This window comes from Astatotilapia calliptera, chromosome 16 (assembly GCF_964374335.1).
Source record: "Astatotilapia calliptera chromosome 16, fAstCal68.1, whole genome shotgun sequence".
Classification (NCBI taxonomy): Eukaryota; Metazoa; Chordata; class Actinopteri; order Cichliformes; family Cichlidae; genus Astatotilapia; species Astatotilapia calliptera.
The window spans coordinates 23,407,875-23,424,051 of record NC_137437.1 but is presented as its reverse complement, the minus strand read 5'-3'; the positions used below and the strand labels follow the sequence as shown (position 1 = coordinate 23,424,051).

General features: G+C 39.6%; 1 protein-coding gene across 5 annotated transcripts in view; it reads left to right on the top strand.

Moving 5' to 3' along the window:
• The window catches only part of LOC113007398 (hyccin 2), a 49,891-nt gene that overhangs the window by 8,324 nt on the left and 25,390 nt on the right, over positions 1 to 16,177 (top strand). For all 5 annotated transcript variants that reach the window (XM_026143924.2, XM_026143922.2, XM_026143923.2 and 2 more), the window contains one exon: positions 12,235 to 12,319. The gene's annotated coding sequence lies outside the window, so the exon portion shown is untranslated. The remainder of the gene's footprint in view (positions 1 to 12,234; positions 12,320 to 16,177) is intronic.

Here is a 16,177-nt window from a genome sequence, read left to right as displayed (position 1 = left end):
GTGGAACTCACCAGTGCAGGTGGGCTGGGTGTGTGGGTGGGTGGGCAGACAGCATAGACACCCGAATTTGTGAATGCGATAACTCAAGAACAGGGTGATGTGGATTTTGGAAATTGATACCCTTGGTGCATTTATTAAAAATTTCAGTGATGTCAAGGTCAACGTAAGAGGTCAAATTTAGAGAAAATCTTGTGAATTCGATAACTGAAGAAGGAAGTCACTTAGGACTTTCAAATTGATACCATAGGTGCAGGTACTAAAAATCTTGGACGAGTTTGAATATCAGTGACCTTGGAGTCAAGGTCAAGATCAGGGTCAAGTTTTCTGAAAATCACCTAAGATTTTCAAATGTATAGGTGCATCTACTGTGACACTGCAGGGTAGCAATGGTGGCCATCAGTATTTGTTTATTTTTGTTAAACAGGTGATGTTTCTGCTATATCTGTAATTTCCTCACTTGTATACATGTCTCTGTGTGTAGTAAAATTGTTTCTGATATCTCAAGAATATCACCTCAAGGTACATGTTTTATTTATGATAAAATAAACAGTACCACTCCGCTTTCTTCACAGGAAATTGCCCTACAGTATAGTGGAATTTACTTTAAAAAGAGGCAATAGCTGTGTAAAAATTATGTTCACTCAAACTCACTGTAGATTATTCACTGTAAAGAATCAAACTGAACGGGCACTATGGAGAACCCTGCTCTTGTCAGACTGCACCTGTTTATCCTGTGTCTGGATTTGTGTACACACAACATTTGCATTGAAAGCATTTGTGTGTCTCAGTTTGATGAGCACAGGATGGGGGCTGGATGCCGTTGGCAGTCACCTGTGTTGTTGTGTGTTGTGGTTCACCCTGTCTAATTGGTGGAACCTCTCTGTGTGTGTGTGTGTGTGTGTGTACGCGTGGGTGCGTGTGTGTGTGGACTTAGATGCACGGGCCCATCCCAACACGTCTGGCCCTGCAGCTGCAGCAGAGCTAATTTTAGCCCAGGATGTGCGTACGCCTCAGTTCCCCTTTGCCTGGCCTATGAGAGATGAGGGGAGAGAATGAGGGAGAAATGGCAGCCAATTTTTCACTTTCTCTACCTCTCCTATTATTCACACCTGTATTTTTTTTTTCTTTCTATTAATATCTGCCTGCTATATATATATATTTCATCTGTTAAAGAAGTAGGTAGTTGTGACTCTGTCCACGTGTCCGAGGGGTAGCGGTATTGATTTGCACAGGAGCACATTGATCTTTTAGTCATTGTTGCCTGCTTCTTAGTGACCTTTACTCACCAAAATGTCCTTTTGGTCAGTTAGTGTCCCGCAGAGGCGTGTGTTTACCTGTCTGCCCCTCTCTCTTCAAACTGTATGTGGCTATCATTCTGTGCAGACTGGGGAAAAGGGCTTTAGGTTGTTTTTTTGTTTTGTTTTTTAACTATAAATAAACTTATTCCATTCCTGAGTGGACAGCCTACTCTGCAGGTGAGTGGCAGGCTGGAGTTACAGTTACAGTATAGGCACAGGGAGATTATACCAGATTGCCCCACCATAGTCAGGTATTAGAGTTAATCCACCTACCAAGGGAAAATGTCTGGATAAAGTCTGTGATAATAATGAGCACCAACGAGGAACATTTTAGTCATCTGGTAACGTCAGTGATTTGAATTTTGCTGCATGTTAATGGGCAAGGTTGTGACTGATCATTCTCTTTGCACAGTATTAGTACAAAAATAGCCTAACTTGAAACACGTAGTACGTTGACGACCTAAAAATAGGCAAAACAGTTCTTATAGATCATTGTATTCATCCAGTCCATCTATCTTAAGGGAAATTATCTCAGAGGAAAAAATACTCCCTGTACCAGCTTTGTCTGAGATGTGTGTAAATGTTTAGTCTAAACCAGCTATCCGGTTGTTCAGTGATGACATGACGAATCCTACTTCCGGGCCTAAAGTAGTCTGCGTTTAATATGGCTTTTGTGTTGTTAACATGTTTAATGTTATGTATTTTCTTCTATTTGATCTCAAAAAGCTCCTAAAACAGTCAGTGATCACTGTTGACCTCCCTCGGCTTTTATTACCGCTAATCATTTATTTAAGCTCAGTTTTTAAAACCTTAGGATGTAACTACAGCCCAGCCCATGCAGCAGTATATGAATGACTAACCTCGTATTGTGGATGGATTATCTCAGTTGTTCTCCTGGCTGACGTTTGGTCCTTTTACAGCATCCTGCCATGCGATTACATTTGTTCCTGACCACCGAGAACACTCACGTTAACTTTTATCGAGTGGGAAAAAAGTTAGCTTGTTTATATTATGCTAACATAGCTGTGTCGTTAGCGGTCACGTAGCACATCATTATATACCAGCTAGCCAAACTTCAGTAACCCTACAAACGTCACTGCTGTTTAGTTTTCTGTCTTCATTTATGCTGGAAGTGATAACAGAGCTGTACGTTTGAATTTGTTTCCAAAACCCCGCAGTCAGGACATGCTATATTGTATTTAGATAGAAGCTTATAAAGGCGACCGTGGCTCAGGGGGTTGGGAATCGCATCTGTAACCGGAAGGTCGCCGGTTCGATCCCTGGGCTCTCTGTCCTGGTCGTTGTGTCCCTGGGCAAGACACTTTACCCTACTTGCCTACTGGTGTTGGCCAGAGGGGCCGATGGCGCGATATGGCAGCCTCGCTTCTGTCAGTCTGCCCCAGGGCAGCTGTGGCTACAACTGTAGCTTGCCTCCACCAGTGTATGAATGTGAGAGTGAATGAATAGTGGTATTGTAAAGCGCTTTGGGTGCCTTGAAAAGCGCTATATAAATCCAATCCATTATTATTATTATTATTAAGCTAGCTAGCTAACTCCCTGCTAACTTCTAACTCCGTTAAATGTCATAAATTCCGTTTTCATGGATGCCTGGATGTTAAACTCAATTGTTACACCTGGTAGAGCAGAACGCTGATCATTTTATTAAAGATGAAAGACTTTAGACAGTTTTTCAACTCTCAGTAAGCCCATAGTGATCGTTTGATATATGGACCTGCAGCAGAGTTTAGGTCCAGACACGGCTAGTGACGTCAGACTGAACAACCGGATTAAGCCTCTCTAGACTATCTTTACAAAACTATATAATGGTACTAGAGTATAATTGGAGTTGATTGGAGAATATCTGTTTGTACTGATGGTCGAAACATAGACTGTATTTGACTCTGGGTTCTGACTTTCTTGCTAAACAGATTTTTAAAGCAAAGGAAATGTACACAACAGAGATCATTAAACGGTCGCTGGTAATGATGTCATTTGTTATGGTCATAGCGAGCAAACTTGAAGGCAAAAGGATGGCGTTAGAAGGGGGCCAAACTGCAGGGAGAGACAGCTTGCTCAGGTTCAATAATTCATGGCTGACTGAGCTAAGCTGACCTTGAAACGTCCCCAGTGTTGGACTGTTGAAACCTGGCCCAGCTCATTTAGGGCAGAGAAGTTGAAACAAGTACTCATATGTGTGCAGCCTCCGTTTAGGGAATTTTTTTTCTTGTCCCCCATTTTTTGGGGGATGTGTCACTATTTCTCACATAGCATTTATGACTTTGGTTCACATGTGTTCTTGACTTTGATTATGTTTCATATCAAGTTTTACTTCACTTTTAGGATGAGTAGAGGTGTTGTTGTTTTTTTTTTTTGTTTTTTTTATATGACGAAAAGAAATGCACCCTTGCCATGAGAAATAAGTTTTAGTGTCATAAAGTGAAATAGGTAATGCAAAAAACTCAATTACACCTACCTCTTCATGAGTATCAAGAATTTGATTAGATTAGATTACAACAGAGTGAAAGCAAACAGTAATCCCAATTTGCTCTTGCCTGATAACTTACCTGTGCAAATATTAAAATGGCAAACAGCCTGTAAGCATGAGCTCGCCTCCTTTACCATATTTCCCATAGATACATTTGCATGTGCATCAGCAAAGGCGTTTTAAAAACGAATCATTATTAAATAATACCATTTAGAAATTTCTCCTCTTTGTGACAGATAAATCATTGAGCAGTAGTATTAGCTGCCTCTTAAGCGAGTCCACCAAATGGACTCTAACATCTTAGCCTACAGTTGGGAATTATAATCTTTTTTCTGCTTTGCTCTTGATGGGTTCAGTGTACCAAAGGAGTTCCCTACCTACTGTGGCGTGATCCTGTGGCTCACAGATCTCCTCAGCAGAATAAAGACTATTAACTCCAGCTGCATTTCAACAAGCTATAGCTGAAGTCTAACTTTCAGATGAGATCCTCTCTGGAGAAGCAGCTGCTTGATATCAAAGTCTGCCATAATTGTGGGAGTGAGCCAGCTTAAACCCAACTGTAATCCAAATAGCTGCCAAAGTTGGAGCAAGGGGAGTTGCCCACTTGTAGGTTGATGGTGGCATAATCAAAATGTTAATGACTCACCAAAAATACTTGGAAGGCTGTTGGTATTTGGTGTTGGGAAACACTGCTTTGCTTGATGAAGTTATCCGGTCGTTAAGTCTGACGTCACTAGCCGTGTCTGGGCCTAAACTCAGCTGCAGGTCCATATATCAAACGATCACTATGGGCTTACTGAGAGTTGAAAAACTGTCTAAAGTCTTTCATCTTTAATAAAATGATCAGCGTTCTGCTCTACCAGGTGTAACAATTGAGTTTAACATCCAGGCATCCATGAAAACGGAATTTATGACATTTAACAGAGTTAGAAGTTAGCAGGAAGTTAGCTCGCTAGCTTCTATCTAAATACAGTATAGCATGTCTTGACTGCGGGGTTTTGGAAACAAATTAAAACGTACAGCTCTGTTATCACTTCCAGCATAAATGAAGACAGAAAACTAAACAGCAGTGACGTTTGTAAGGTTACTGAAGTTTGGCTAGCTGGTATATAATGATGTGCTACGTGACCGCTAGCGACACAGCTATGTTAGCATAATATAAACAAGCTAACTTTTTTCCCACTCGATAAAAGTTAACGTGAGTGTTCTCGGTGGTCAGGAACAAATGTAATCGCATGGCAGGATGCTGTAAAAGGACCAAACGTCAGCCAGGAGAACAACTGAGATAATCCATCCACAATACGAGGTTAGTCATTCATATACTGCTGCATGGGCTGGGCTGTAGTTACATCCTAAGGTTTTAAAAACTGAGCTTAAATAAATGATTAGCGGTAATAAAAGCCGAGGGAGGTCAACAGTGATCACTGACTGTTTTAGGAGCTTTTTGAGATTAAATAGAAGAAAATACAAAACATTAAACATGTTAACAACACAAAAGCCATATTAAACGCAGACTACTTTAGGCCTGGAAGTAGGATTCGTCACGTCATCACTGAACGACCGGATAGTGACTGAAATCCGCTTTTCAAAATGGACACTGAATATTTGAATTACTGAACTTTGTGGGTGTTTATCAGTTTTGATTACAGCTGCTGGCTCATATTAAGTTGAAATGCTGGTGGTGTAGATGAAAGAAACTACTGGTGTGATCACAAACCACTTGTCACAGTATCTGCAGAACATGACTTACATTTTTGCCAGAGTGTTAGGACTTTGCAAGTTCTACTTAAAGGTACTGCACCCAGTTTTCACACTGCTGGCTAACGCTACTCGAACATTTGCATCTGTTGTGAAAACATTTCTGTTTCTCCTTTTTGTTGCAGATGGTTCTAAAGTCTGTTTTGAACCCTCACTTTCCAACATATGTTTGTAGCATGTGGTGAAAGATAAATTTGTAGCACATCTACCTTGACTTGGTTGTGAATTTATTTATTTTTTTTTAAATTTCCAAAAAAGTTGAAAATTCTTTCCTCGGCATGCTCATTGAAAAAGTCTGATTGTCTGATTGGGTCTGTTCATGACTGCTCGTCAACAGGGATTCATTCAGCAGCAAAAACAACAAAGCTGCCATCACTTGCTAGAAAAAATAGAAACTGTGTCGCCAAAAAGTCCAAGCTGATTAGTTTATCTTTGTTTACACAAACAAGCATAGTTTGTTTCTGCTGTTGATTATAACCAGGACAGAATAACTGTAACGCTCTTGAGTGCTGATCTTGTCTCCCCTGCTCCGAGTGCAAAGAGTGGCTCTCTGTACCTTGTGTGGCTTTAACCTTGCGTTTGTTGACATTGGTTTAATAAGTCTCTCAGTCACGGAAACCTGTGTGATTCATCTGTCTGTAGTGAATGATGGCTATTGTACACACAGCTGCTAAGGCGTCAAGTTCCTAAGGTTGTGTGTTTTTTCATGTCACGCATTGTCGCCCATGTGTCTCCTGTTATTTTACTGACACAATCATCGGTTGTACAGTATATTGCCCATCAGTAAAACTCAAGTTTAAAGGGTTTACGTATTAAGACAGTAAAATAAACACAGATGGCACACATACTCATTACTTAATGTCATAAACGTGTTTGTCCATTAGGGTTGAACACGTCTCAGTGTTGCATCTGTTAGCCGTGTACGTCCATCCAGTCAGTACAGGAGAGGAGACGGCTCATGGCACACACAGCAGCTTTGACCCAGCATTTAAGATTATGTTGTTTTTGGATTTTACCAGCTTGACAGATTTTAAGATGGTTTTTTCATTTGAAAGCTTAGCCTATGGGCACAGTGTTTAGACTCAGAGATTCCAGGTTTCACAGAGTATGTCTGTGTGACTAGGCTACTCAGCTTTCTAAGTTGTAACAGGTGATGTGAATGAAATCACTCTTTCACCTTAATACTGTGAGGATTTTAATAAAATATTCTTCTGTTGAGACTAAACTCTTGCAATATTTTTATCAAATAGAGGAGGTTTTTGCTAGTTATATGGACACGCATGTTATTTCATCAGGTTACCATTTATCTTCATTATATCAGCGAATATAGTGAGATCACAAAAATGGCTAGCAAAAACGTATTTACAAATGTCACATAATTTCAACAACATACACATGAAGTAGTTGTAATGTTGCAGTTTGTTTTGAGGTCATCTAAAGTATATCATTTGTAAGGATGTGAGTTTTTTATATAGCTTTGGGGAATTAGTTTATATGCTGATTATCCTGGTACCCTAGCAGTTTTATATAGTACGTTTCACCCAATTCAAAGCAATTTAAAAAAATATGTATTTATAGTCCCAAATCACAACAATAGTCTCCTAAAGGTGCTTTATCTTGTAAGCTAAAGACCCTACAATAATTATATAAACCAGACTGATTAACACGTCTAGGAGGAGTTGAGGAACAGGCATTCAGACATGTATACATGCATATGCACACTACGATCATTATAGTAAGATTATTATAAATATTAAGAAAAAAGTCCTCAGACCATTTTTACAAATTCTGTACTCTAGTCTATTACACCGTAAACTGCAAAACTTTTTACATCCCAATCAATCTTAACTTGGTATCTTTAGCAAAACACATATAAGTTTGAATTTCAAAGCATCAGCGTTTAACTTAGTATAGCTTTATGGAGCCGCCCTCATGTCTGTAGCACTGTGCAATCTGACGACTGCTGTGAACCCTTGTGACTCCTTCCACATGCTAAAATGATGCAGGACTCCTTGCAGCTTCTGAGTTAGGGTAATAGGGGTAATGTGTGTTGTTGAATTACAAGGCTGAACAACTTAAAACTGGGGTTTGGGGGGTTTGTTAGTTACATGAGAGTCGAGACTTCCACATGGCAGCTTTGCTCTCCAGTACTTAATGTCAGACATGCCTGAATTAACTTCTTTTTTTCTTTTTTTACTTTCCATTGAATAGCTGAGCTTTTAGTTTTTTATCAAATAAAAGTTCAAATAAAATGTTAACTTTTATTTGCCTCATTGCAAATTTACAGTGGAGCGTGTTGTGTGTTAACTGGTCTGTCTTGGAACAAAGTGCACAAATTACTTAGTGTAGTTTAATAGGTTGGTTAGTTGGTTTTGTTTTAGCTGTATGCACTGTTTAGCAGAGTGTTGAGCACAGGAATTGTGACACAAGATTGGAAGCGTTGTAAACAGGATGGGTTGGCACACTACTGATCCCTTGTGAGCCCCGCCAAAGGACAATGAGCAGGTCTTGCATAGAGGAAGAGCATTCCTTCAAGGAAAGTTTGCCTATTGTCATTGGCCGGGACCTCATTAGGTGCATGACATATTTAGCCAACAGTGACGGCTGGCTGGAGTGCACAGTTTACACGCAAATATGGGAATGAGATGGTTGGAGACGGGAGGAATCACCCAAGTAAGTGTCAGCTAATTTTGTGTTGTTGTAATTGGCTGGTTTAAAAGTTTTAAAGTTTGGAGGCCAGATTAATGCCTTGGGATTATGTCATGTTCTTCAAATATTCCTGAGCAGCTTGTGTGTTGGGTAGGGCCTGATAAAGTCCTTTCATGTTAATGAAAAAACTATTATAGACCCACCCTGGGGTTGAAGATACTGCGTTTTATACCATATAGAGTCAGTGAGACACAGTGATCACATTTAATGGGAACTATTCTAACTTCTGTTTCTAAAGAACTAATGATAAAATCTTTCAAACCTTATCTTTATATAACACGTTTCTGTCCTCGTACATGTAATCTACTTAGGTCACAGATTTTGTTTGTATTCTATTATTCAGTCCTTGTCCCTCTCTTTGATCTATTCACTCAACCCGGAGCCGCTGTTACCCTTAGATTTGATGAGTCATACAGAATGAATATACTCGATCTGGTGACGGAAAATAAACACCTTCTTTAGAGCTTACAATAGGTGGAGAGGGTACACACATCATCCCAGACAGATGGGACTGCCTTGGCTCTTAGTGATGAATTGCTAATGTAAGACTCTGTCAGATAAACACAAGGCTGTGTTCGAAATACTTAACAGCAAATGGGTCGCTCGGTGATGTGGCTCTTTCTGCTTCTCAGGGATCTGCAGAGGCCTTTTTGCGTGTCACTAAACAATGATTTATTTTGTCAAATGCAGTGAAATGTTATGGGTGTGGATCCTCAGGATGCATTTTTAGCAGGCGAGGACAACAAGTTGGCCAGCTGACTGTTGCTATGCAACAATAAGAGCTTGAAAATTTCCTTGTGCCGTGACTCAAAATAACCTTCAAAAGTACTAGAGAAAAATGCACACGGGTTTCCATTATGACACAGAAATGATTTTGCTTGTTGGTAATGCATCTCTCCATAGTAGAAATGTTTCTCACAATTGCTGTGTGTCTTTTAGTGAACTGTTGTAGCAACTGTCCCCCTGGTTTCCGTATCGTCAGCTGCTTTGTCCATTTTCATGACTGCATATCTCTCACTTGAGTCATTTGCTGTTGCTCATTTTGGAGTTTATTTGCAATTACTACAAAGCATCAATCTTTAGAGCAGAAAAGATAAGTTGATGACTCAGTTTGCTGACATTTTTTGGACAAAATGGGTGTTTAACGTCACTCCTTGTGGATGTGCTTTTTTGTTTTCAGACGTGTCATAGACCAAACAGGCAATACACTGGAAAACAATTGACATGTTGATTAAAATGAATTGTTAACTGAATCTTATTTTTTTTGCCATAGATATTATAAAGGCGGTCGTAACCAAGGCGACCCTGGGTAGTTACGGATTAGGTATTTTGAAGCCATTAGTGTTTTGGTCAGCACCGTGGGCTATTTTGGAACTGTTACCATTTTATGAACAAAAGCCTAATTAGTGCTAGACAGCAGATTAATAAATACAAAATTTTAACTCATCAAAACTTCAGCAAAAACATCTTGTACAGTTTATATAAGGCAGCGGTAGGGCTGCTCGATTATGGCAAAAATTATAATCACGATTATTTTCACTGAAATTGAGATCACGATTATTTGACGATATTTATTTAACCCTTTAAGACCTACTATAGAACCAAGTCCACCAGAGCTTATATTATTTTTTTACATGCTGTAGTGCCATTTGTGGGAGCATTTCAAGTTGCTATACATCAATACAACTGTTATAGCCCATATTTTAATAATATGTATGCATTAAGTCCATAGTAATTACATAAATTGCAAAAAAGTGCAATAAACTACAAAAAAAATTTAAAATCGCTTTTGTTTTGTTTACATATATTTCTACTTGGAGAAATTTAAGAGGTTTATCCCTCAAAACTTTAAATACAATAAAGTTGCAAAAAATAGTTTCCCACCACAGGAAATTTATTTTGAGTGTCTTCATAGTTTTATTTTGGAGATACAGCAATTTTTATATACTGCAGGAAAAACAAAAAACAATCCTATGATGCAAATTTGCAAAGAAAACAGCATGTGCATCATTTCACTGTGGGAAGTGTTACGAACAGCTGATAGGAACGGCAAAGCGTGTTTCTGGAATATTATGTTTTTGTTCCTGCAAGCGCTTTTTATGCAATTTTTGCAAAGCTATATGTGGAACGAAACCGTGACCGAGGACAAGCTGATGGCATAAGATGTAAGTACAACTCCTCCGGTTTCATATGCAAAACAAATTATTGCGCTAGCTTACACAGTTCAGGTTCTACAGGGATTTAACAATAGTTACGCAAAACGGAGCGTGCAGCTCTGACCGGCTTTAAAGGGTTAACAATGACTTAAAAAAAATAATATAAAATAGTGTGCAACACCACTGAAGTTTTTTTTTTTTTAAACTCTCTTTTCAACCAACATCAGTCACTCTCCAAATAACTTCTGCTTAGCTTTCCGAGCTTCCCTCGGGTCCTCTTAATCAGCGGTCTCCAACCTTTTTTGCGCCACGGACCGGTTTATGCCCAACAATATTTTCACGGACCGGCCTTTAAGGTGTCGCGGATAAATTAGGGAGGGGCTAATAATCGGCTCAGTCATTTTTAATGATCGTTGAAAGCCCAGATCGTAATCGTGATTAAAATTCGATTAATTGAGCAGCCCTAGGCAGCGGGCCTTATTATTTGTAGTATAATTTGATTATAATGCTGTAACAGCACAAAGATAGCTACAGCTCCTTCTGTGGGTGCACCTATGACAAGGTGGCCGTGCCTCTGACCCCGGTATCCAAGAAGAGTTTTAAAATAAAGATTCACTCACTGTCAGGTTGTTGTAAAGGTGTTTATTATCCATAGAGACCAACCTCTCTTTGTACTAGGCTGTAAACATGCTTTTCAATTCTCTAAAGTTAACATGACAGTCTGTGGGGATTGGCTCTCTCTTGGAGCCAGCCTCAAGTGGCCATTAGATTAACCCCGCAAGGTCGTCCCTGTTGTTTTATTTTTGCAAACCTTTAGTACCAGGTTTTATAATCATTTGGGCTGGCAGATTATTGACCATATGAGTATTGGACTTGTGAGCTTGTGATTTGCAGAATATTTTCCTGTTATATTGATTGTTGGGTTTTTCTCTGTATGTATTATTGTAGGGTCTACCTTACAATATAAAGCGCCTTGAGGCGACTGTTGTTGTGATTTGGCGCTATATAAATAAAATTGAATTGAATTGTTGCTGCACAGCAAGAAGGTCCTGAGTTCAATTCCACCATAAGGCCGGGGTCTTTCTGTGTGGAGTTTGCATGTTCTCCCCGTGTTTGCATGGGTTCTCTCCGGGTACTCCGGCTTCCTCCCACAGTCCAAAGACATGCAGTTAGTGGGGATAGGTTAATTGGTCAATCTAAATTGCCCATAGGTGTGAATCTGTGAGTGAATGTGAGTGCGAATGGTTGTCTGTGTCTCTATGTGTTAGCCCTGCGACAGACTGGCGACCTGTCCAGGGTGTACCCCGCCTCTCGCCCTATGACAGCTGGGATGGGCTCCAGTACTCCCCGCGACCCTGGAAAGGATAAGCGGAAGCAAATGGATGGATGGATGAATTGAATTGTGACATCTGTAAAGCCATACACAGGTGTTTCTAAACAAAAGCAACTAAACTAAAAATTTAAGTGATAAAAATGGGGCTGTTTAAAGGTTGCTAACATTTCAGAAATTTCCATTCCTACATTGATTTATTCTGTGTCACCCCAAGTTACTTGCTTGACTGACTAGCATGTTGCTTACACTGCATCGTCTGTTTGGATGTCAGTTTCTAATGAGGATAGCACTAATGTTTAAATTTTTTTAAATTCTAGCCAATGCCAGCAAAGATGGGTCAAACACATTTATGAAATCTCTGGGGAAATTATGGATAGACACTGTTCACCATCATCGACGACAGTAATTTTAAACAGTACGACTGTAGTTAAATGTCTTGAGGATGATTCTCCTGTGATGGTGATTGATGGGTCTCTTCTTTTCTTGTTGTTGCAGGTGACCCTCAGTGAGTGACAGATGTGTGACACTGTGGAGAACCATTTGCATCTCCCAGCGGAGATTTGAGTTCTGGGACACTGAGGTAAGTGCATAGATGTATACTGCATTATGTTGTTCACATTGTTTGTAGTGTTGATATTCATGACCGTCTTGTTCATTGCTCGTTTCTTGATCATTTTCTGCTTATTTTCTTTGAAAACCATTTTAACATTGCGGTGCTAAAGACATACGAAGGAGAACAAATGCTGGCACACATCATGTTGCGTTGTATCCAACCTCTGACTTACAGCGATATAATCTAAATTATGTTTGTGAAAACGAAGAGTTATTATTTGGGAATATTTACCAGTGGCTGAAAAGGACTTGACTATTGTTCCCATGGTAACTGACAAGCTTGCCTCAGCGACGGTTTGACAAGCCGGAGGAAACAAATGAGTCAGCCTCATAAAGAGCCGAACAAGCTGACTAAAAGAGAGCCTTTCAATTCACAGACTCGGATTTAAGAAGTGCACACGCACGCACACACACACACACACACACACACACACACACAAAATTCCACCAGTTCATCTCATCATCTGCTCAGCTCCTGCAGCCCTGCAGCAAATCAGATATCTTTCTCCTTTGAGCCTGTTTTGTAACATTGTCAAGCTTATCTGCAGCACCCTGAGATTTGTGCATTAAAGTTTAGCCTCTGGATGTGGATGTTCTGCTTCTACACGTCTGTCTGCAGTTCATTTTTAAAATAAAGACTGAGAGGTACAGTTGGAGGAAGACATGTTGTAAGCTGTGAAACTCTTTGACCAGTGTGCAAACAAATGATATCTGTATTAATAAGTAGCCAGACGAAACTTTATTTAAATTGTTTATTGTCAACAAAAGTCACATGATTGGGAATGATCTGTAACTCTCAGGTTACGGACAAGTTACAGACAGGTTACAGGTAGTGAAGTAATTAAGTATTGCATAAAAACATTTGAATTAAGGAGAGTTGATTACAGATCATTTGCTTTCTTAGCATTGATTAATGCTATCAAGGTCATTCCATAGAAAATCCACTTGTGCATCTAACCTGACCCGCTTATTTAATTTTTCTCAAAGGGCCATGTGAGAAACTGAGACTACTGTGGAAGACTGCACCAATAATCTAAACTCAATTCTGCGAAGTCTTCATTTTATTTCTTTATAAGCCAATTGGTGGGACCCTCCAAAACATGTGAGCCCTGGGGAAAATTAATTGCCCATTTTTCATTTGTTAAACAATTGGTGCTCTCTTTGCAGTTTGTTTCTAAATTGCCTGATTAGCTTGTGAAAATTTTCTTTTGGCACAAGTTGTTCCTTGTACCTAATTTACTAAACTTTAAAGGGGAACATCCTATTCCTTGTGATTAGTGTCAGTAGTTCTCATCTGCAGCTCTATTGATCCTGAGACCCTCTGTGAACCTTCACATTTTAAGTATTTAAAAAAAACAAACGGCAACAACTAATTCAGGACCTAGAGATTCATCAGTGTCCACACTGGTGTTTAGATGTTCTATATAACAGTTTTTCTTTCTATTTCACAGCAATAAGCTACATTTGTGGCTATTAAAATGTAAAAGTATGAAGATGAGCTTGGTATCAAAATGTAGATTTAAAAAAGAGAAGCTCAACTGAGAGCTTTTCCACATTTGATTCATTTTATCCAGCTATTGGTGTCTGTATCTGTTGGCAGGAAGAACACAGTTTTGTTTTTAATTATATTTTATTTAAACTGTGCAGAATGGTCTAAATTAAAAAAAAAAAAAAAAAAAAGCATGTACATTCAAACAGGCCTTAGAGTTTGTGCCCATTTTCTGGCCTGGAAGGATTCGAGTTTAACGAATAAGATTAAACAGGGGTTTCACAGCAGTATGGCTTACTGTCAGTGTGAGCAGTGGGACTGTGCACATGTAGTCTTATAATGTTTCAGGCTTACAAGATAAAAGCAGTTTTTTGCTAAATCTAGTTGTCTGACAAAGTCATTTTTATGCATATTTCCAAATTTGCCCACACGCAGCTGTTGAATCTAAAGAGTACTGTGTGCCGTAACTGCCTGCATAATCTCTGTTTTTATGAACTTTTTCAGTTCTGTTAACTTGCACATTTTAGAGTGTTATCTCAGTACACTGACCCAGATGCAGCTGTAATGAGTTTATTTGCAACTCTCTGCTATCACATGTCGCATTCTGTGGGGGCACGTTTTTGTGACAAGGCAGGAGCAGAAGACCGAGCGATTGAGAGTGTGGTCAGCACCATACACGTGTATAAATGGAGACGGCAATGGTGTCACTTAATGTGTTACTGTGTTGGAGTGTGTTAGTGTTTTGGGTATATTTACGTTGGCCAGAAGTCACCATATTTAGACCACATGACACATTTAAACGTATCTATCAGCAAGTTAGTGGTAAGCAACAGCAAAAAAAAGAAAATACTGAAACCACACCTTCACCAAAACTGAGGCACAAACCTATTGCATGGGCTGAAATTTATAAGATATCTGCATTCAAATGCTGTAAAAGACTCCAGGGGTCAAGTTCACTGACCACGAATTAAGTGGGGAAAAGCCAAGCAAATGCTGAATGCCTGACAAATAAATAAACCTCTATATTGTTAGAAGGGAGAAAAACATTTTACTGTTTAGTGTACGTGAGTGAAGTAACACCCCCCCCACCCCCCACCCCCCACCCCCACGCCCAGTGCTTAATTTAGAATCTGCATTTTTGTGCCAGTAAGAGGCATAACACCGCAAAATTGCTGGCCCCACAGCTAGAATCACTGACATAAGTCACTTTGGGAGTGACTGCTGTGAGAAATTCACAGATAATTCACAGATGCAGTACAGATTCTTCCCAGCATGATTTTCCTCGTCATTTAAATTTTGCCAATTTCCACTGAGCACCTTTCGGTTTTTCACTCCCACAGAAATGTGGGTTCGTTTTCAAAAGGCACCAGGGCAAAACAGACAGCGCTCTAGCACCAGAGGTTGGTGGAAGGAGACGTCAGTGAGTTTTTAGAAAGGTTCAGTGTCCTCGAAGTAACAAGATCATTAAAGAAGACTCAGAGGTTTTTCCTAGAAAAAGCACTGGGCCGAGCTGATGTTATGTTAAATGTTGAGTCATATTCGCAGAAAGTCTGACCACAGCTCAGCCAGTAAATAGGTTTTACAAGACCTAATAAGCAATGTGAATTTTGTTTTTAGTTTAAAAAAAGTCTTTCTACTAAAATACAATTAAAGAGCCATTAAAGTGGATGTGGACGTGAAAGAGCACAGCATCTTTAACTTAATGTTACAGTGTATCTTTGGGTTGTGAGAGTAGTCAGACTAATTGTCATTCTTGTTAAGCAATAATTCTTCTTAGGCTACGTTCACACTGTAGGCGAAAGCACATCAAATCCGACTTTTTTGACCCTATGCGACCCATATCCGATCATAACAGTGTGAACAGCACAAATCCGATATTTTCAAATCCGATCTGGGTCACTTTCGTATGTGGTACTGAATCCAATACATATCTGATGTTTTAGAAAGCGACTGCTGTTTGAACGGTCATGTCGCATTAAATCCATCTTTTACGTCACTGACACAAGACAGACACCAATTATCAGCGCCAGAGAAGCGCCCGAAAAGACATCGCGAACGCTTCCTGGCCATCCCGTGTAGATGTTAGTGAAACTGTGGGGAGACAGCGTTGGAGAAACGTGAACATTTTATTTGTATTGTATAATCTGCAGATTATTTGTAGTGTGAACAAGCAGACCAAAAAATCGGATTTGATCAAAAAATCGGAATTGAGCTTTATGACCTGCAGTGTGAACGTAGCCTTAGTAGCTTTCCTAAAGGTTAGTGATGGTAAATTAATCCTGGTAGTCTTTGGTGAAGGGCATTGGTGTCAAATCAAGAGAGAGGATGGCCTTGATT